This window comes from Tursiops truncatus, chromosome 5, assembly GCF_011762595.2.
Source record: "Tursiops truncatus isolate mTurTru1 chromosome 5, mTurTru1.mat.Y, whole genome shotgun sequence".
Classification (NCBI taxonomy): domain Eukaryota; kingdom Metazoa; phylum Chordata; class Mammalia; order Artiodactyla; family Delphinidae; genus Tursiops; species Tursiops truncatus.
In genome coordinates this window covers 121,479,694-121,501,752 of record NC_047038.1, presented here as the reverse complement: position 1 = coordinate 121,501,752, position 22,059 = coordinate 121,479,694, and the positions used below count along the sequence as shown (strand labels likewise).

Genomic DNA, 22,059 nt, shown 5'->3' with positions numbered 1-22,059 from the left:
AGAAGTCAAGGCACAGTTATATAAGTTTTTTGAGACAGAGGGCTGTGCATTATATGACATATTATTGACAGTTTATGTAACCCAAGTGTAAGCGTCATCTTGGCCCCTTACAGGATCAAAAAGGAATATTATCTTTTAAGGAGTTGTCTTGTTGATGCTAGGAGAATGTTGCTCTTTTCGATTGAGCAGGCATTTCTGCCGATGGAGGAGGTTTGGTTGATGCATAATATAGATACACAATACACAATAATGGGGAGAGGAGGCCAAAGAGCAAATTTTTTACGTTTAAATTTTTCTTGTCATAAAATATGAATTTTATTTTACATTGTTATTGCTTACACTTTTGTTTTTCAGTCTTTGAAGTTAATCAAGCAGTCTTAAGAGTTGGAGGCAGTGCTGGATGAAAAAAAGGCAAATGTATTTCAGGTATTGATTATAGCCATCCATCAAAAGACCCTCACATGTTCTCAGGAAAGCTCAAGTAAGCATAGATTTTTCTGCGTTGATATTTTGACCACACCCATTAGGTCACTTCATAATTCAGTATAAAGGAGCATCCTTTTTTTTAAATTTTTATTTTATATTGGAGTATAGTTGATGAGCAATGTTGTGTTAGTTTCAGGTGTACAGCAAAGTGATTCAGTTATACATATACATGTATCTATACTTTTTCAAATTCTTTTCCCATTTAGGTTATTGCAGAATATTGAGCAGAGTTCCCTGTGCTACGCAGTAGGTCTTTGTTGGTTATCTATTTTAAATATAGTAGTGTGTAGATGTCAATCCAAAACTCCCAATTTATTGCCCCCCCACCTTCCGCCTTTGATAACCATAACCTTGTTCACTGAGTGCACAGTCTATGATTTGGCACTATCCAATCCTTAGAAGAATCATGTACAGTTGTTTTGTTTTGTTTTGTTTTTGCGGTACTCAGGCCTCTCACTGTTGTGGCCTCTCCCGTTGCGGAGCACAGGCTTCGGACGCACAGGCTCAGCGGCCATGGCGCATGGGCCCAGCCGCTCCGCAGCATGTGGGATCTTCCCGGACCGGGGCACGAACCCGTGTCCCCTGCATCGGCAGGCGGACTCTCAACCACTGCGCCACCAGGGAAGCCCGTCATGTACAGTTTTTATTTACAGAAGAGAAAACTAAAGTTCAAAAAGATTTGTGATAAATGTGTGACTTATAAGTTACAGGGCTAAGATAAAAGCCCAGTTCTGATTCCAGGATCCTTTTCACAATACTACAGTACTTTCATATTACTTTCATACTAGCAAGCGTTTGTTTGAGAACAACAGAAATAAAAAGAAATGACTAAAGTCAAAATGATTTGTAAAGTGATTTTAAAATGCTATTTGCACATCTTACAAATTTGAGTTTGAGTTGTAAGAATTGTTGGCCCATGGAAAGAAATTGTTCAGCAATCACTGCAATAGTATCTAATACTATTAGATACTGCTAATAGTTATGTCTAGCTATCATTGCTGTAGAAAACCCAGTAGCTTTGCCATTTAAAAGGAGAGATATTCTTTTGAGTGAATTCCCAAACAAGATAGAGGTATCAAAGTCACACTACTACATGGATACAAAAACTAAAGAATAAAAAAATTAGGGCTTCCCTGGTGGCGCAGTGGTTGAAAGTCCGCCTGCCGATGCAGGGGACACGGGTTCGTGCCCCAGTCTGGGAAGATCCCACAGGCCGCGGAGCGGCTAGGCCCGTGAGCCATGGCCGCTGAGCCTGCGCATCTGGAGCCTCTGCTCCGCAATGGGAGAGGCCACAACAGTGAGAGGCCCGCGTACCGCAAAAAAAAAATTAAAATAAGACGTGTTTTCGTGATGGGATTGTGGATGATATCACTTTCTTTTAACAACAACAACAGAAAGTCCTTTGTTGCTATCATCTTTGCTTATTTTGAAATAAATAAACATCAGGAAGAAAAATATTATAAAGGAGTTTGCTTATGAATTGCTCTTCTAACGTTACTTAAAAAATTATTTTCCTGAGCCTTGGGACTGCTTGAATTCTGGATAAACTTACTCAGTTTCTTAGAATTAATTTTTTGGACTCCTTTTCCAGCACAAATCCTTTGGTCTATGCTAAGACAGTAAATTCTGTCTCCCAGGCAACTTTGTGTAAATCAAAGCTGAAGATCAGACCAAAGTTAATGCATTACATTGAAGTAAAATAGGATTGCTTTGCATTTCAATTGGTGTTATTCGATTTTGTGTGATTAAATGTCCCTATTACCATTGTTGGTTAATTCTAGGTAATTTGAATCTCTTGTACATTTAAGGTCTGAAGCATTTTATAAAAGAAAAATGAAATTTTAAAAATTAAACAGTAGTCAAACAAAAGAATTAATCAAGTGATAAATATTTATCTCCATTATTAATAAAAGACATTGAAATCCAAACATCAATGAGATAACATTACTCACCTATAAAATAAGCAGATTTAGAAGATAATAACCAACACCATTAAGGGTGCAGAGAACTGTTTCCTGTATTGGTTCCATATTCAGGTCCTCATTATCTCCTACCTGGACAATCTCAAAAACTCCCTTCTAACTAGTCAGCCTGATCCCAGTCTTATAGTTCTTAAATCTAGTCTTCACACTGTAGCCTGAAAAGTCTATCTAAAATATAATTCGAACCATAATACTGCTTGTGTTTCTCAGCCTCTTAGTTTCCAAGGAAGAATAGTCCATTAATGATGTATCTGTAAAGAAATAGGTAAATGTATGGTTACAGTTCGATTCTGCCACGGTTAGTACTAAATCCAAGAGTTGTCCTCTGACAGCCACAGGAAGCCAAATTGAATTACAATGTTGTTTAGGAAGCATGGGATTAGAATAGGGACATCAATTATATTGGTTAAGGGAATCAGGTTAAAGAAGCTTGGAGCTGTCACCTCCTCAGCCATTTTCATCAGTCTGAACATTCTCTGCCTGGACAGTGCTTGGATGGACGTTAGCAACTTTGTATCTGGGGGTTTCATATTCTCTACCCCAAACAGAATTTACCTTTTTGTTTATGTAAGGGAGACAAAACTTTTCCTCTGTCCTCTTAGGGCCTCTGACTGAACCTGAGAATTAAATTGATATAGACAGATTAACAGGAGAAAAGCATACAAATTTTATTTCCACATGTACATGGATGTCTTCACAGGAAAATGAAGACCCAAAAAGTGGTTAGACCTGTGTGCTTGTATACTAGATTGAACAAACTGTAGTAATTATGGAAAAGTACCTAAAATACATGGGGAGAGTAAAGGAAGATAAGGGTTAGTTTAACAAGGTTTGTTTGTGCAGTTTCTTCACAACCTTGACTCCCTGTCTCTGGTGATAAGAATGTTCTCTTCCTCCAGGTGCAGGAGGACATCTTTTGCAAGGGAGTTTTCTCTCCTGTGTTCAGGAAGAAAAGGGGAGGTCAGCTTGCCTTTCTTGCATTTGTTGTTTTTCTAGTGTCTGTAGCTCAAAACAGTTAATATGCCAAATTAGTATTTTGGGGGGTGGTGTGTTTTGAACCCCTATGTTTAACATCATTTTTCTAAATGAGATATACCACTACTTAGGGTTTTACTTATTTAACTTTAATCACATTCCAGACTTGCCTCTCAAGATTGCACCTAGGTTGTTTTGATTAGAGTTTGAGACATTCCCAAAATCTTTAATCCTGTAGCTCTACACAGTCTCCAAGTTTACTCCTACAAAGTCACTAATTTAAGCAAATATTTGAGACCTACTCTATGCAAAGCACTATTTGATGTTCTGGGGATAACCTATGACCTAGACAGACCTGTTCCTATTTTTTGTAAAAGCCATAAGAGTAGCTTTCCCAGAGAGCAATCTTATTTTTCTTATTATTATGTTCTTGGGTGGCCTTTCACTGTTGATACTATTTCCAAAATTAAATCACTGGGAAGTTTGTTAAAAACTTTAAGCCATCATTTTGTATCATAAGTAACCACCTTCCAGTTGTCTATCACGTGTTGGCTTTTCTTAAGATGTAGCACTGAGGATGATCCTGTTTTCCATTCTCCTTAAATTTAACAGTAGATAATTTTAGATAACATGTAGAATAACAGGCCTTGCATTTAATTAACGTTAAAGGGTTTGAATTAGGGGTGTAGAGTTGAATGAAATTTAATGAAAATTATCATTAAATTGTTTGATACATTCAGATACTTCTCTCATTCTTCGTTCACCTGACAGTGTTGAACTTTTATTTGAACTCTGTGTTTCGAGCAGCAGTGGTTGAGAAATCCGTGTACCCTTTCATGTTCTGGGAAATGGCTAACTACAAAGCACAACTCTGGCCTCACATGTTCCGAGATGTCTCTGTCATTCCGCATTACCCCACATGGCAGATGACACCCTTGTTTATCTGCCCCTATAAAACCCCAGGCCTCTCCCTTTTCTTTGAGACATTCCTCATTAAATAGTCTCTTTACTGCAGTCAGACAAATAAAATAATTTCCTTAATTGTGTAGTGCATTTTGTCTTTCACACACCAAATCATAATGCTCAATGCTGCCTTAACACAAAGTTGGTTGGGTTTTTATGATAATTAAATGAGTTAATATTTGTATAGCACTTTGAATGGTATCAGACATCTAGTATGCGTTCAACAGTATATTGTCTGTAATACCTATATTATCTACAGTAATAACCATTATCATTTCATTGTTGTTAACTCCTAATCAACATTAGAGAAAAAATATTATTCAAATTGTTAAAGAAAATATTATCCATGACCCTTGTTGAAGGTGGTAAGTAAGGCAGATGTTATTCAAGGGGGACCATCGCAATGGATGTAGGGACAAACTGCAGTGAGATCTTGCAGTGGGAGAGAGAGATTGGACTCAACTCCCAATACAGCAGAGGCAAGTGGGAGGTTTTAGCCATGGAGCAGAGCTGGGAGTGGGGGATGGTCATTACTAAGAGGAAATATCAGGGGTAAGGGGGGAGTCTGGCGAAACTGACCTAACAGGATTCTTGCTGAAGGCAGGCCAGGGTGATCAGACACCACCTGGGGGATGGTGGCAAATAAGGAAGCAAATTACATATTGAGGGTTAAAGTGGCTTATCAGGATTCTTGATAAAATTGGAAAATGCTGAAAGGAACACCTAGTCAGGCCTAGCTGAAAAAGAGTTCTACGGAAACTGAGTAGGGTTCAGTCAAGGAGAGAATCTTTGTCATCAGGCAAGGAAGTTTGGAAAAATATACTCATCTATATATTTTATTTTCAGTGCTGCAATCTAACCTAAGTTGACCAGAAGAGGAGGAGCAGGAAAAGGTCAAAGGGGAGGTGTGGGAATGGCAAGGTTGAGAGAAGGAGAAATATATGGTCCATTCCTCAGAATTGATATTCTCCTAGATTCCCAATGCTACTTCTAGACAATAGAGTGAGCACCTTCCCTTCCAGTCTCATAATGTGAAATGTAAATCCTCAGTCAAACTCCCCTTCCCCTGTTCACAGCATCACAGTTCTCCTCTAGCAGAGACCTCTTCCTTCTCCTTGGATACCTTCAGGCTACAACAGTACCTTCTTCCAGTATCCTCTATACCCTAAGGTAATGTAACAGCTCCACTTCCCTTAGTCTTTTCTTTCCTCCCTTGATTCTGTAGACCTCCATCTCCATTCCATCCGCCAGGCAGAGCCTTTACTTTGATCTCATCACAATGAGCAACCCTCTGATTCTTTTTTTTTTTTTTGCGGTACGCGGGCCTCTCACTGTTGTGGCCTCTCCCGTTGCGGAGCACAGGCTCCGGATACGCAGGCTCAGCGGCCATGGCTCACGGGCCTAGCCGCTCCGCGGCACGTGGGATCTTCCGGGACCGGGGCATGAACCCGTATCCCCTACATCGGCAGGCGGACTCTCAACAACTGTGCCACCAGGGAAACCCAACCCTCTGATTCTTTAAATCAGAAATCCCTCCTTTTCAACAGAATTTCTTTTTTACATGCCACATTTTCCCTTTTACCTTACAGAGGCTAACTTGCTTTTTACCTTCATTATGAATTTCAGTTAGCTAAGTCATTCACTTTTTCTCAGGTTAAAAGTTACTTTCTTACCTCCCAAGATTCTCTTCAGAATCTAGTGCATCAAAGGTGTGTTCAGCTTCAGAGAAAAGAAACCCTGCCTAAAAGTGGCTTAAATCAGAATTCTCTGAGAGCTGCAAATGGTTAAAAGTAAGCTGAGATAGTGATCATTTAGTCTTTAGAGTGGGCATTTAAGGTATGAGAGGTTGTCTACAGTCCTAAGCAGCTTTGTCTATCTACCTACATGTGGAACATGAATATTATCATTTCCCTGTGTGCTAAGATATGGAAAAGGATGCAAAGCACTAGCTTGAAGAAATAGAAGTTTACTGTCTCACTGACACAAGTCCTGGGATAGGGAGTTCCAGACTAATGTTATGGCTCAGCAATGCCATGGGACACCCAGACTCTTTCTACCTTTTTAGTCTATCATCCTTATCATGCTCTCATTTGTCCTCTTACTTGTTGCCTCATGGTACCAAATGGCATCAGTGCCTCCAGTCCTACAAAACCAAAAACCAAGCCAAAAGAAGAGAGGGAAAATAGTGGTGCTAAATCACATCTGCTTATACCTCATAGGCCAGAACCATGTCACATAGCACTTCAGTTTCAAGAAAGGCTGGGAAACTGGGTTTTTAGGTTACAGCTGCTGTAATAGAGTCAGATAAGAAAAAGTCAGGGAAGTGGGTGGCCTGCGTATTATATAAGCCAATCTATCATATCTGAAACACCAGGATTCCAAGATGATAATATTTAATACAACCATTTCTAGCAGAAGTTCAATACCCTAGACTTTCCTAACCTGCAGTGGACCTATGTTATCTCACCAAACCCTGAATCTTCCTCAGTGTCTGCTTCTAGTCTCTTACTAAACAGCAGGATGGAGATGGAGGAAAATGAGGGCAATCCAGTTATTAGTTCGCATTCTGCAGTTGAAATCCCATCCTTGTTGTAGCTCCGCTTTTCTAACATAGTCCTACTTGTGGTAATTATGGGTCTTTCTTTAAAATACCCACCCCTTTTCTTCATAGGGACAAAAATAATACCCAAACTGTCTTGTGTCCTATCTCACGTCACATAGAAGGTCAAAATCCCCTTTATGTTGTTAATGCGAATAACAAAAGCAGAAAGGGGAGTGGGACCAGGTCAGGAACCCAGTCAAGCAGCAAAAGCATCAAGACTGAAGAGAGAGCTATTGTGAATACTTAGGATGAAAGAGACTGATCAGGATTTCAGCTGTTATCACATTGGCAACAGTGTCTTCCGAAGAGGCAGGGCAAGAAGTTAGGAGGGCTTGCACTACACCCAGATAGAGCTATGAGGACTGCATTGTGTTCTAACCTGCTTCTTTTTTTTTTTTTTTTTTTTTTTTGGCACCTCTCGGCGTGTGGGAACTGGCGTGTGGGGTTTTAGTTCCCCGACCAGGGATTGAACCCGTGCCCCCTGAAATAGAAGCTCAGAGTCTTAAACACTGGGCTGCCAGGGAAGTCCATAACCTGGTCTCTTTTGGAGGCTTCTAGTCCTGCCCCAAAGAATGTGCCACAGGTGTCCTTAAGTCACAGTGCTCTGAACCCATCACATGACAGATTACTCCAACTAATTACCTCCACAGTAGTTTCTCCTAAGTTTCTTTTTCTTTCCTTGGCATTTCACTTTGTTTTAGTCCTACATTTCTAACTACTCACAGAACAACCCCACTCAGATGCTTATGATCTGCACTGGAATTTTAGAGTGACATCTGGAACAAAATGGAAAAGTCACCTGCCCTACCATCCAAAGGATTAAGTTCCAATTTGTAGGGCATAAGCTGCAAAAAGCTTCTTGCACAGACTACTAGGAGGAAGAAAGTTGCAGGGTACCTTGAGCTAGAATTAGGACTGAATCTTGACACCTTGGTTCAGAAGAGTAAGGGAGCTGAAAAAAATTTCCATTTCAAAGCTGCCAATAGTTTTTTTTGTTTGTTTGTTTCACAAAAACATGGAACCACATTTGGGACAAACAGCCCCTTTGTTCTGATTAAACCTCTTGAATTTTTTGTTATGTAAATATACAGCAAAGACGACAATTTTTAAAAGAAGGGTTTGTTTAATTATATAAAAGATTGTTCACTGGGTTGACAGGAGTTGAATTTCAACAGATTTGGTTCCCTTGAGTGAATGTCTCCCTTGAGATTGACTCCTTTATACGTGAAAAAAGTTGCTTCTCTTGTGACATGTGAGTTGAGGACATTGCTGGTAGAAGATAAGGACCTGGAGGTCGGAGGTTGAAGAAACTGTTTATATAAGACATATTCTAAGCCGTGGGCATGAACAGTGCTGCTTTCAGCTCCAGATGGTGAAGTGTGATACAGAGCTGAGGACACAGCCTCCTCTGCCCAGAAATTTTCCTTGACTAACAAACACCCTGAGGAATGTCAGCTTTCAGAGCCTCAGACCTGGAAACACCACTCAGTGTCTCCTAGTCTCTCTCTGTCTGCCTCTCTCTCATATCTCACTGTATCTGTAACTCTCCTGTCTCTCTGTGGTTTCATTATCTCCACAGGATGAGCAATAAGACCACTGGCATCTATTTTCACAGACTTCTAACTCTAGTATTCAAAAGTAAGCCCTTCCTTGCTATCTCCATCTAGAACAATCCTGGTGAAATACTGTGGCTTGGATCAGATGACTTACCTCACCAGAGGAAGAAGTATTCTGACTGACCTGGTCTGAGCCACATGCCCAGGAAAATGAGCTTTGCCACTAGAAGGTATGATTGGAGTTGGCCTGTAATCTGACTAGTGTACTTGGCAGCTAAAAACAATAGGTAGCACTTGCATTATGTGGAAAGATAAGATTTATTTCCCAACTTTGAGCATCTATCCATTGCTTCAGAGCCCCATCTGTGCTGCCTTGTACTCTCAGGCAAGCCCTTAAGGAAAGAGAGAACAGACATGTTGTTCAGATGCTTTAAGAAGGGCATCCAGATATTTGTGAAAGAAGGAATGAATGAAAAACCTGAATCCATTACTTCCTGGGCCTTGCCCATCATTCACTTTATTCAACCTGCTCCTTTTCATCATGTAATGACGTTGTCTATGGCAGGGAGTACAGGTAAGAGGAATGGTCTTGTCTGCCCTGAGTCTTGACTGGATAATAGGGGAAGAGGTTTGAGGAATACAATTCATCTTCAACAACATAAACTTGAACAACATTTAATCCCCATAAGTCTGTGAAGTAGGAATTCAAGATCTAGGATTTTTCAATGTGTAAATCAATCAGCATGAGTGTGATCAAGTTAAACTGCCTATAGAATCAGAATAGACTTTTAATATTTACCCTTTTTATTGAAAAAAATCAAGAAAATTAATTTCTTAAAAGAGGGAGAGTTTGACTCTACTGTAACAGTAATATAATTGCAACCATTAAAATAATTGTTCACCACAGACTCCTAATTATCATTCAGGACAATAACAAGTATGCATTATTGTTAAGTAAGTGTCAAATTTACTTTGCAAATTCTTCTTTTTTCCATTTTTAGTGAGGTCTAACTGCCATATAACATTGTATTGATTTAAGGTGTACAACATAATGATTTGATATATGTATATATAGTGAAATGATTACCACAATAGTTTAGTCAACATCCATCACCTCACATAGTTACAATTTTTTTTTCTTGTGATAAGAACTTTTAAGATCCACTCTCTTAGCAACTTTCAAATAAACAACACAGTAGTGTTAACTGTAGTCACCATGCTGTACATTACTTCCCCGGAGTTTATTTATCTTAAAACTGGAAGTGTGTACGTTTTGCCTACCTTCACCCACTTCCCCCAACCATCATGGGTGTCCTCATCTGGTTTTGGTATCAGGGTAATGTTGGCCTTGGAAAATAAGTTTGGAATTGTTCTCTCCTCTTTTATTTGTTGAAGGAGTTTGACAAGGATTGATACTAATTCTTTAAATGTTTGGTAGAATTCACCAGTGCAGCCGTCTGGTCCTGGACTCTTCTTTGCTTGGAAATTTTTGATTACTGAGTCAATCTCCTTACCAGTAATTGGTCCATTCTGATTTTCTGTTTCTTCATTATTCAGTCTTTTTTTCTTTCTTTTTTTTAACATCTTTATTGGAGTATAATTGCTTTACAATGGTGTGTTAGTTTCTGCTCTCTAACAAAGTGAATCAGCTATACGTGTACATATATCCCTATATCCCCTCCCTCTTGCGTCTCCCTCCCACCCTCCCTATCCCACCCCTCTAGGTGGTCACAAAGCACCAAGCTGATCTCCCTGTGCTATGTGGCTGGTTCCCACTATCTGTTTTACATTTTGTAGCATATATAAGTCCATGCCACCCTCTCACTTCATCCCAGGTACCCTTCCCCCTCCCCATGTCCTCAATTCCCTTCTCTACATCTGCGTCTTTATTCCTGTCCTGCCCCTAGGTTCTTCAAAACCTTTTCTTCTTTTTTTTAGATTCCATATATATGTGTTCCATATATGTTCCATATATACGGTATTTGTTTTTCTCTCTCTGACTTACTTCACTCTGTATGACAGACTCTAGGTCCATCCACCTCACTACAAATAACTCAATTTCGTTTCCTTTTATGGCTGAGTGATATTCCATTGTGTATATGTGCCACATCTTCTTTATCCATTCATCTGTCATTGGACACTTAGGTTGCTTCCATGTCCTGGCTATTGTAAATAGAGCTGCATTGAACATTGTGGTGCATGACTCTTTTTCTATTATGGTTTTCTCAGGGTATATGCTCAGTAGTGGGATTGCTGTGTCATATGGTAATTCTATTTTTAGTTTTTTAAGGAACCTCCATACTGTTCTCCATAGTGGATGTATCAGTTTACATTCCCACCAACAGTGTATGAGGGTTCCCTTTTCTCCACACCCTCTCCAGCATTTATTGTTTGTAGATTTTTTGATGATGGCCATTCTGACTGGTGTGAGGTGATACCTCATTGTAGTTTTGATTTGCATTTCTCTAATGATTAGTGATATTGAGCTTTCTTTCATGTGTTTGTTGGCAGTCTGTATATCTTCTTTGGAGAAATGTCTGTTTAGGTCTTCTGTGCATTTTTGGATTGGGTTGTTTGTTTTTTTGATATTGAGCTGCATGAGCTGCTTGTAAATTTTGGAGATTAATCCTTTGTGAGTTGCTTCATTTGCAAATATTTTCTCCCATTCTGAGGGTTGTCTTCTAATCTTGCTTATGGTTTCTTTTGTTGTGCAAAACTTTTTAAGTTTTGTTAGGTCCCATTTGTTTATTTTTGTTCTCTTTCCATTTCTCTAGGAGGTGGGTCAAAAAGGATCTTACTGTGATTTATGTCATAGAGTGTTCTGCCTATGTTTTTTCCTCTAAGAGCTTTATAGTGTCTGGCCTTACATTTAGGTCTTTAATCCATTTTGAGTTTATTTTTGTGTATGGTGTTAGGGAGTGTTCTAATTTCATTATTTTACATGTAGCTATCCAGTTATCCCAACACCACTCATTGAAGAAAATGTCTTTTCTCCATTGTATATTCTTGCCTCCTTTATCAACAATAAGTTGACCATATATGCGTGGGTTTATCTCTGGGCTTTCTATCCTGTTCCATTGATCTATATTTCTGTTTTCGTGCCAGTACCATACTGTCTTGATTACTGTAGCTTTGTAGTATAGTCTGAAGTCAGGGAGCCTGATTCCTCCAGCTCCGTTTTTCTTTCTCAAGATTGCTTAGGCTATTCAGGGTCTTTTGTGTTTCCATACAAATTGTGAAATTTTTTGTTCTAGTTCTGTGAAAAATGCCATTGGTAGTTCAATAGGGATTGCATTGAATCTGTAGATTGCTTTGAGTAGTATAGTCATTTTCACAATGTTGATTCTTCCAATCCAAGAACATGGTATATCTCTCCATCTGTTTGTATCGTCTTTAATTTCTGTCATCAGTGTCTTATAAGTTTCTGCATACAGGTCTTTTGTCTCCTTAGGTAGGTTTATTCCTAGGTATTTTATTCTTTTCATTGCAGTCATAAATGGGAGTGTTTACTTGATTTCTCTTTCAGATTTTTCATCATTAGCGTATAGGAATGCAAGAGATTTCTGTGTATTAATTTTGTATCCTGCTGCTTTACCAAATTCACTGATTAGCTCTAGTAGTTTTCTGGTAGCGTCTTTAGGATTCTCTATGCATAATATCATGTCATCTGCAAACAGTGACAGCTTTACTTCTTTTCTGATTTAGATTCCTTTTATTTCTTTTTCTTCTCTCATTGCTGTTGCTAAAACTTCCAAAACTATGTTGATTAAAATAGTGGTGAGAGTTGGCAACCTTGTCTTGTTCCTGATCTTAGTGGAAATGGTTTCAGGTTTTCACCACTGAGAATGATATTGGCTGTGGGTTTGTCATATGTGGCCTTTATTATGTTGAGGTAAGTTCCCTCTATGCCCACTTTCTGGAGGCTTTTTATCATAAATGGGTGTCGGATTTTGTTGAAAGCTTTTTCTGCATCTATCGAGATGATCATATGGTTTTTCTCCTTCAATTTGTTAATATGGTATATCACACCAATTGATTTGCATATATTGACGAATCCTTGCATTCCTGGAATGTTTATCCCCACCTGATCATGGTGTGTGATCCTTTTAATATGCTGTTGGATTCTGTTTGCTAGTATTTTGTTGAGGATTTTTGCATCTATGTTCATCAGTGATATTGGCCTGTAGTTTTCTTTCATTGCATCATCTTTGTCTGGTTTTGGTATCAGGGTGATGCTGGCCTCATAGAATAAGTTTGGGAGTGTTCCTCCCTCTGCTATATTTTGGAAGAGTTTGAGAAGGATAGGTGTTACCTCTTCTCTAAATGTTTGATAGAATTCGTCTGTGAAGCCATCTGGTCCTGGACTTTTGTTTCCTTGGAAGATTTTTAATCACAGTCTCAATTTCAGTGCTTGTCTTTGGTCTGTTTATATTTTCTATTTCTTCCTGGTTCAGTCTTGGAATGTTGTGCTTTTCTAAGAGTTTGTCCATTTCTTCTAGGTTATCCATTTTATTGGCATAGAGATGCTTGTAGTACTCTCTCATGATCCTTTGTATTTCTGCAGTGTCAGTTGTTACTTCTCCTTATTCATTTCTAATTCTACTAATCTGAGTCTTCTCCCTTTTTTTCTGGATGAGTCTGGCTAATGGTTTATCAATTTTGTTTATCTTCTCAAAGAACTGGCTTGTAATTTTATTGATGTTTGCTATTATTTCCTTCATTTCATTTTCATTTATTTCTGGTCTCATCTTTATGATTTCTTTCCTTCTGCTAATTTTGGGGGTTTTTTGTTCTTCTTTCTCTAATTGCTTTAGGTGTAAGGTTAGGTTGTTTATTTGATATGTTTCTTGTTTCTTGAGGTAGGATTGTACTTATAAACTTCCCTCTTAGAACTGCTTTTGCTGCATCCCATAGGTTTCGGGTCATCATGTTTTCATTGGCATTTGTTTCTAGGTATTTTTTGATTTCCTCTTTGATTTCTTCAGTGATCTCTTCGTTATTAAGTAGTGTATTGTTTAGCCTTCATGTGTTTGTATTTCATGCAGATTTTTTTCTTGTAATTGATATCTAGTCTCATAGCGTAGTGGTCAGAAGAGATACATGATATGATTTCAATTTTCTTAAATTTACCAAGGCTTAATTTGTGACCCAAGGTATGATCTATGCTGGAGAATGTTCCATGAGCACTTGAGAAGTAAGTGTATTCTGTTGTTTTTGGATGTAATGTCCAATAAGTATCAATTAAGTCCATCTTGTTTAATATATCATTTAAAACTGTATTTCCTTATTTATTTTCATTTAGGATGATCTGTCCATTGGTGAAAGTGGGGTGTTAAAGTCCCCTACTATGATTGTGTTACTGTTGATTTCCCCTTTTATGGCTGTTAGCATTTGCCTTACGTATTGAGGTGCTCCTATGTCGGGTGCATAAATATTTACAGTTGTTATAACTTCTTCTTGGATTGATCCCTTGATAATTATGTAGTGTCCTTCTTTGTCTCTTGTAATAGTCTTTATTTTAAAGTCTGTTTTGTCTGATATGAGATTTGCTACTCCAGCTTTCTTTTGATTTCCATTTGCATGGAATATCTTTTTCCATCCCCTCACTTTCAGTCTGTATGTGTCCCTAGGTCTGAAGTGGTCTCTTCTAGACAGCATATATACCGGTCTTATTTTCAACCAGTCCATGTCTTTTGGTGTGAGCATTTAATCCATTTACATTTAAGGTAATTTTCGATATGTATGTTCCTATTATCATTTTTTTAATTGTTTTGGGTTTGTTTTTGTAGGTCTTTCCTTCTGTTGTGTTTCCTGCCTAGAGAAGTTCCTTTAGCGTTTGCTGTAAAGCTGGTTTGGTGGTACTGAATTCTCTTAGCTTTTGCTTGTCTGTAAATGTTTTAATTTCTCCGTCAAATCTGAATGAGGTCCTTGCTGGGTAGAGTAATCTTGGTTGTACGTTTTTCCCTTTCATCACTTTAAATATGTCCTGCCACTTCCTTCTGGCTTGCAGAGTTTCTGCTGAAAGATCAGCTGTTAACCTTATGGGGGTTCCCTTGTATGTTATTTGTTGTTTTTCCCTTGCTGCTTTTAATATTTTTTCTTTGTATTTAATTTTTGATAGTTTGATTAGTATCTCTTGGCATGTTTCTCCTTGGATTCATCCTGTAATGGACTCTCTGTGCTTACTGGACTTGATGAACTATTTCCTTTCCCATATTAGGGAAGTTTTCAACTATAATTTCTTCAAATATTTTCTCATTCCCTTTCTTTTTCTCTTCTTCTCTGGGACCCCTATAATTCAAATGTTGTTGCATTTAATGTTGTCGCAGAGGTCTGTAGCTAAATTTTTGCTTTAGTAAATAAAATTCTGTAACTTCTAAAAATATATATTACTGAGTGCCTAATATCTTCCTGCTGGCTACCAGAAACAGCAGAATTGTACAAGAAATTATTTTTTAAGTATCCATGAGGTACAGAGGTACACAGAAGAGGGAAGAATTATATATGGTGGTCAGTCAGAAAAGATTTAGCTAGGATATAACAGAATACAGCTTTGAAAGATAAATAGAACTTTTTCAGATGATTTCCATGAAGAAAAGCATTACAGGGAGTGGGACTAATAACGAGCAAAAACACAGAGAGCATAAAATGATAAGATAATTTTGAGTAACTGCATGCTCTTCAACACTGCTGAACATGAATTTTGTGAGAAGAAATGTCATGAGATGTTAATGGTAAAGCAGGTGATTATTGGAGGAACTTATCTACTATAATTGTAGTTTGAGCTTTATTCAAGGTCAATGGGGAGACATTGAAACATTTATATCAGTGAAGTAATGTGGTCATCTGGAATTTTAAATCAGTCACTTCCATCACTTTGATGGAAGACCTTTGTATCATTATGAAATATCTTTCTTTGCTTCTAGTAATACATCTTGCATTAAAGCCTATTTTGATCTTAGCATTGCTCTACCAGTTTTATTTTGGTTGGAGTTTACAAGGTATAGCCTTTGTAACCATTTTACCTTCAACTTTTATGCACCCTAATATGTAAAAAAAATTTTGCAACATATAGGTAGGGACTTTTCTCCCCATCTGACAATCTTAATCTTTAATTAGAATATTAATCCATGTATTTATTTAGCATAAATTAACTAATATAACTACTTGTTTTCTATTTGTCCCATCTGTTCTATATTCCTTTTTTCTCTCCATTCTTTTACTCTTTTGAATTAGTCGAGTAGTTTTTACCGTTCATTCTCCTCCTTCCCACAATTAGCTTATTAGTTATATAACTTTTAACTTTTATTTTACAGGTTACTCTAGGGCAGGGTTTCTCAACCATGTTATGATTGATATCTTGGACTGAAGAATTCTTTATGGGCTGGGAGGAGGCTGTTCTGTGTATATTATAGGATGTTTAGCAGCATCCATGGTTTCCACCCACTAGATACCAATAGTACCACCCATGCTGCTACAATCATGACAATCAAAAATGTCTTCGGACATTGTCACATATCCCCTGTGGGTCACAATCCCTCTTCTTGAGAATCACTGCTCTAGAGCTGGGCTGTCCAGTATGTTAGCTAGTAGCCACATGTGAGGACTTGAAATGTGGGTAGTCCACTTTGAGATGTGCTATAAAAGTAAGACAACAGATTTTGAAGATTTATTATTTTAAAGACCCTCATTAATAATTTTATATTGATTTATATCTTAGATATATTAGGTTAGAAAAATATTATTAAAATTAATTTCACCTGTTTTTTTTCCTACTAGTTTTAAATATAACTGCTAGAAATTGAAGATCTACTTATGTGATTCTCATTTGTGGCTTGCATTACTTCTCTAGAGATTATGACATACATCCTTCACTTACTCAAGTCTATTATAAACTAGTACTTTTACAAGTACCAGACAATGCAAGGATTTTGGAACACTTCCACTCTGTTAACTGCTCCTTGCCTCCCTTTGTGCTATTGCTGTCACGTATTTTAGTTCTAGATATTACAAATGTCATTTGGCATTACTATTATTGTTTTATACAGTTAATGTTAACCCACATTTTACCCTTTCTGTTGCTATTTACTGCTGCCTGCATTTCCATGCTTTCATCAAGGATCATTTCTTTCTAATTGAAGCACTGCCTTTTTTATTTCTTTTAATGCACACCTACTATTGATTAAGTCTCTCATTTTTTTTCTTTTTCTGAAAATGTCTTTCATTACAGGTAAATGAATTTTTACATATGTAAACACTTACGTCACCATGACCTAGCTCACTCTAGAAGAATTTCCAGCAGGCTAGAAGGCTCTGTTGTATCCTCCTAATCAAGATTTCCCCAGAGCTAACACTATCCCGACCTTTATAACCACAAATTAGTTTTGCCTGCTTTTAACCTTCATATAAATGGACTTATACAGTATATACTTTTTTGTGCCTGCTTTCTTTTGCACAACATTGTATCTATGAGATCCATTCATTCTGTGGCATGTAGCAGTTTTCTGAATAATATTCCATTGTATGAATTACCACAGTTGGTTTATCCCATATCATATTGATACATATTCAGGTTGTTTTCAGATGACTGAGATTATGAATAAAGCTCTATGATCATTCTTGTACATTTACATGGTGAACATAAGCACTCCTTATACTAGGAATGAAATTGCTGATCATTTAAGAGTAGACCATTTAATAGATACCACCAAACAGATTTCCAAAGTGGCTATACCAATTAACACTCCCATTAGCAAACTATGAGAGTTCCTTTCTCCACATCCTCACTAACCCTGTGGTATAGTCAGCCTTCCTGCTGGGTAATAGTCTTTGGGTGGATATGCCTTATGATTGTAGTCTTCTGATCTTTGGCTTCCCTTTTCACTTGTTAACGTTGTCTTTTCATGTACGTAAGTTCTTAATTTCAGTGAAGTCCAATTTTCCAGTGTTCTTTATTGTGGTTAGTATGTTTTGTTTAGGAAATAATTGCTTACCCCAAGGCCAGGAAGATAGTTTCTTATTATTTAGTCCAGAAGTTTTATCATTTACCTTTTACACTTAGTTCTATGATCCATCTTAAATTATTTTAATTTTTGAAGGATAGTTTTGCCTGTTTGGAATTCTAAGGTATTTGTTTTCACTTGATTACAGAAACTTCTAGGTTTTTTTTTGTTGTTGTTATTTTCATCATTTCTGTTGAGGCGTCTTACTGTTTGTCTTCTGGCTGCTTCCAAGATTTTCTCTTTATATTTCACTTTCAGCAGTTTGACTAATAGTGTGTTTATTATTAGTCTAGATGGTGTTTTAATTATCCTGCTTGAAGTTCATAACCCTTCTAGATTCTATTATTTTGTCTTTCATAAGTTTTTACAAATTTATGTCATCATGTTTTCAGATATTGCTTCTGCTCATTCTCTGTCCTCTCCTTTCTAGGATTCAGATTACGTGTACATCAGAAAATGTCATCATGCCCCAGAATTCTTAAGCTCTTTTCTGCATTTCCTATCTCTTTTTCTCACCATAACTCAATCTGGATAATGTTTTCTCATCTTTCTTATATTTCATCAACCCTCTCTTCAGCCATGTCTAATATCTATTGTGCTCATTAGCTAAGTTCTTGAGTTACTATAATTTTTAGTTCTAGAATTTTCAAAGATAATTTGATAATTCCAATTTTCTGTTGAAATCCCTTATCTTTTCATCTTTTACTTAAATGTATTAATGGTTATTTTAAAATTCATACGTAATAAATACAATATATGGATCTCTTTGTGTTTGTTTCTTTTATCTGTTGTTTTTTTTTTCTCTCTCTTGGGTTGTGGTCATGTCCTGGCATACCCATAATTTTCCACAAAATACTGGGTGTTGTGTGTGAAAATTTGTAGTGATAACTTGAAACTCTGGATCATGCTTTCCTTCTCCAAAAAAGGATTTCGGTTTTTGGGGGTTTTTTTCCCCTCTAGGTAGTTAGAATAGGGATATATCACCTTGAATATACTCTTGGGTTGTACCAATTCACAGTTGAATTTCAGTTTTTTGGGTTTTTTTTTTTTTTTTTTTTTTTGCGGTACGCGGGCCTCTCACTGCTGTGGCCTCTCTCGTTGCGGAGCACAGGCTCCGGACGCGCAGGCTCAGCGGCCATGGCTAACGGGCCCAGCCACTCCATGGCATGTGGGATCTTCCCGGACCGGGGCACGAACCCGTGTCCCCTGCATCAGCAGGTGGACTCTCAACCACTGCGCCACGAGGGAGGCCCTGAATTTCAGTTTTGTGATAGCTCCATATTTTCACTTTGTACTCTTTCTAGGATGTTTCCCTTCATGGGTCTCAACTGAAAGTCTGGAGGGTTTACCATAGCCTCTTTTCTTTAGGTCCTTAAACTCCAAATTTTGTCTCCCCACCATTGTAAGACTGATGAAATTCCTGCTCAACCTCTTGGCCAATGATTTCTGTTTGCTTTCTAATCCCCTCGTTCTACACCATGCACACTAAGCACATGCCTGGAGAGGATAAGCAGCACGGTGTGTTGGGATCATCAGGTACCAATTTATGTACCTTCTCTCCAAGATCTTGGTTCATGGGTTACTAGTTCCTAGATACCTAGCTCTTTGATGCTTCAAGACCAAGAAAGAAATCAATGATGCTCAGATGATGGATAGTGGTGCCACTAACTGAACAGGGCATACAAGATAAAAAATGATTGAGGGGGTCATAACAGAAAGGGATGTGGTCAAGAGGAAGAGACAATAAATTCTGCTTTGATAATGTTTAAAGTGTTTGTGGCTCTTCTAAACAAAGATAACCACTAAGCAACTGGATTTAGGTAAAGAGGTTTGGGCTATTGATACAAATGTGTAAGTTATCTGAATATAAGTGATGCTTAAAATTATGACATCAGATGCAATCATGAAGGTAGAGTTCTATATGTAGAGTAAGTGAACCAGGCTTAAGATATAACTCTGGAAAACTCAGATATTTAAGATGAGATAATAAATATCTGTTTAGAATCAGTCTCAATTAATTAACTACAAAAATAGTTCAGTAGTCCAAGAAAAGAACTGTCAATCCTGTCTTTTTAATTATTCCATGAAAAATTATTTCTTCCAAATGTAAGTTTATAATCTTTCCTCGTATAGTTCTAAATTAACAAAACTAGCATGTTAGTAGATCCATAGCGAAGCTGTTAGTCATGTATTTCCATAAAGATTTATGTTTCTAGAACATAGCATAAACATCAGAAGAATATAATGAAACAAAGGTAGCATATGTAAGTTCAAGCTGGAATTGATCTGTTGTTATTGGTTTAGAAAGTAGGCTCTGGGCTTCCCTGGTGGCGCAGTGGTTGAGAGTCCGCCTGCCGATGCAGGGGACACGGGTTCGTGTCCCGGTCCGGGAAGATCCCACATGCCATGGAGTGGCTGGGCCCGTTAGCCATGGCCACTGAGCCTGCACGTCCGGAGCCTGTGCTCCGCAACGGGGGAGGCCACAATAGTGAGAGGCCCGCGTATCGCAAAAAAAAAAAAAAAAAAAAAAAAAAGTAGGCTCTGAAGTATCTGAATCTAACTGTCAAATGTGTATCCTGTCTTTTCCACTTATTAGTTTTATAATATCGGGAAAGATGCTTAATCTCTCCAGCCCTCAGTTTTCTTATTGGTAAAATGAAAATAAAAGTAGTACCTATTCCATTGGGTTGCTATGACAATGAAATGAAATGATGTGGGTAAAGTGTTTAGCACAGTGTCAGGCATATAATAAACTATACATAAATGTGAAAAGGTATATAACTTCAGACCAATTACATGAAGGTAAAATTGGTAGGTCATTCAAACCACTGTTGGATTCAAGCTTAGAACACCTTTTACCTATGTCTAAATGCCAGCAGAAATCCAGTTGTAATATTTTTTGCCCCTTTAATTACCAAAATTGATTCAACTTTGAATGTTTCCTTTTTCTATATGTCTCTCCCAAAATAAAAATAAAGATGCATTTCCCACATAGATTGACCATCTTTTTGTCAAAGTATATGAGTGACTATGATGCTTGTTTGAACTGCCTTTGCATATGTAACCGATGTGTGCCTTCCAAACTAGAGGAAAGTTATATTATCTAAAATGACTAATGTAAAAGTGTACACTAGATTTATCAGGTGTTGAGCTACAGTTAATCATACTCCCAAAAGATCTAGGTACTGCTTCTTTTTAAATTCTGCATGACCAGACTATTTCAGGGGAATTAACTCTCCTTAAACAAGAACAAAATTTGTATTTGGCCAAAATGACAACTCACTCTTGAAACCAGTGAACTTTAATGATTCAGAAGCTAAATGCTTGCTATTTTATCCCAAGATAATAAGGTGTTTTTTTAATTTAATTTTATTTTTTTATACAGCAGGTTCTTATTAGTTATCCATTTGATACACATCAGTGTATACATGTCAATCCCAATCTCCCAATTCGTCACACCACCACCCAATAAATAAGTTTATATTCAACAGTGAGTAATGGAGGCATTGACTTTCTTATGTCTTCAGAGATTTTTTGAACATTTTTTACCTGTAATACTGTCTCCATCTGAGTGTGCTTGTTTAATGTGCACAGAATTCAGAAAGCATTCTTCTTTCTTTAAGAAATACACTTTACCTGTGTGCATGGCAAAGAGGAAACTTGCTTGTTCTATACTTTCATTTTCCTTACACTTTACAAGTTGGAAATTTTGAAAATGAGATTGCTACCCTGTATTTTTAAGACTTTCAGTTGTCGGTGGTAGAAATACATACAAATTATTTGGTGTTCAAAACAAATGTGTCTGCCGAGTAACTGCAGTTTGCAGGGGTGGTCCTGGCTTAGACACAAATAAATCAAGGGTTTCAAACTGCATCACTGCAGTCATCATCATCATCTTGACTGATCTCTCTGTGTCTCTCCCTATTTCTCTCCACTCTCTTATCTCTCTGGTAAAAAGGGTGTTTTGGGTTTTCTGTCGCTGCTTTAATAAATTACCACAACCTTAATAGCTTAAAACAACACAAATTTGTTCTCATAAAACTCTGGAAGTCAGAAGTCCAAAATAAGTCTCGCAAGGCTAAAATCAAGGTGTGCGCACTATGCTGCTGCTTTCGATGGTAGCAGCACCAGTGTATGCAGTTTCTGTGTGGTTTCAGGGTCCAGTTCCCGGCACAGAAGTGGCCTAGAGGGGAGTTGGGAGGTGGCAGCACCTTCCCTAATGCTCTGTAGGACAACAGAAGCAGCAGTTTCCTCTTTGGGCCAACTGAGCTGTGTGATGTTCAGAATCGTTCCCAGGCAGTTAACTTCAAGTTCAATTCTCTGGGCCTCCCAGCAGTTCCCTGAGCCAGCCAGTATCCTTTTAATAAACTCCTTTTTCTGCTTAATCAGCTAAAGAGAGTTAACTTCAGGTGCTTGAAATTAAGGGTGATGATTGATTTATCTACCTCAGAGAGTTGGTGTTGTAATTAAACAAAATAAAATCGATAGATTGT

General features: G+C 37.7%; 1 long non-coding RNA gene across 1 annotated transcript in view; it reads left to right on the top strand.

Moving 5' to 3' along the window:
- The window catches only part of LOC141278824 (uncharacterized), a 93,452-nt gene that overhangs the window by 27,791 nt on the left and 43,602 nt on the right, over nucleotides 1-22,059 (top strand). Inside the window, exon 2 of the long non-coding RNA XR_012332174.1 lies at nucleotides 355-481. This is a non-coding gene — a long non-coding RNA (uncharacterized lncRNA). The remainder of the gene's footprint in view (nucleotides 1-354; nucleotides 482-22,059) is intronic.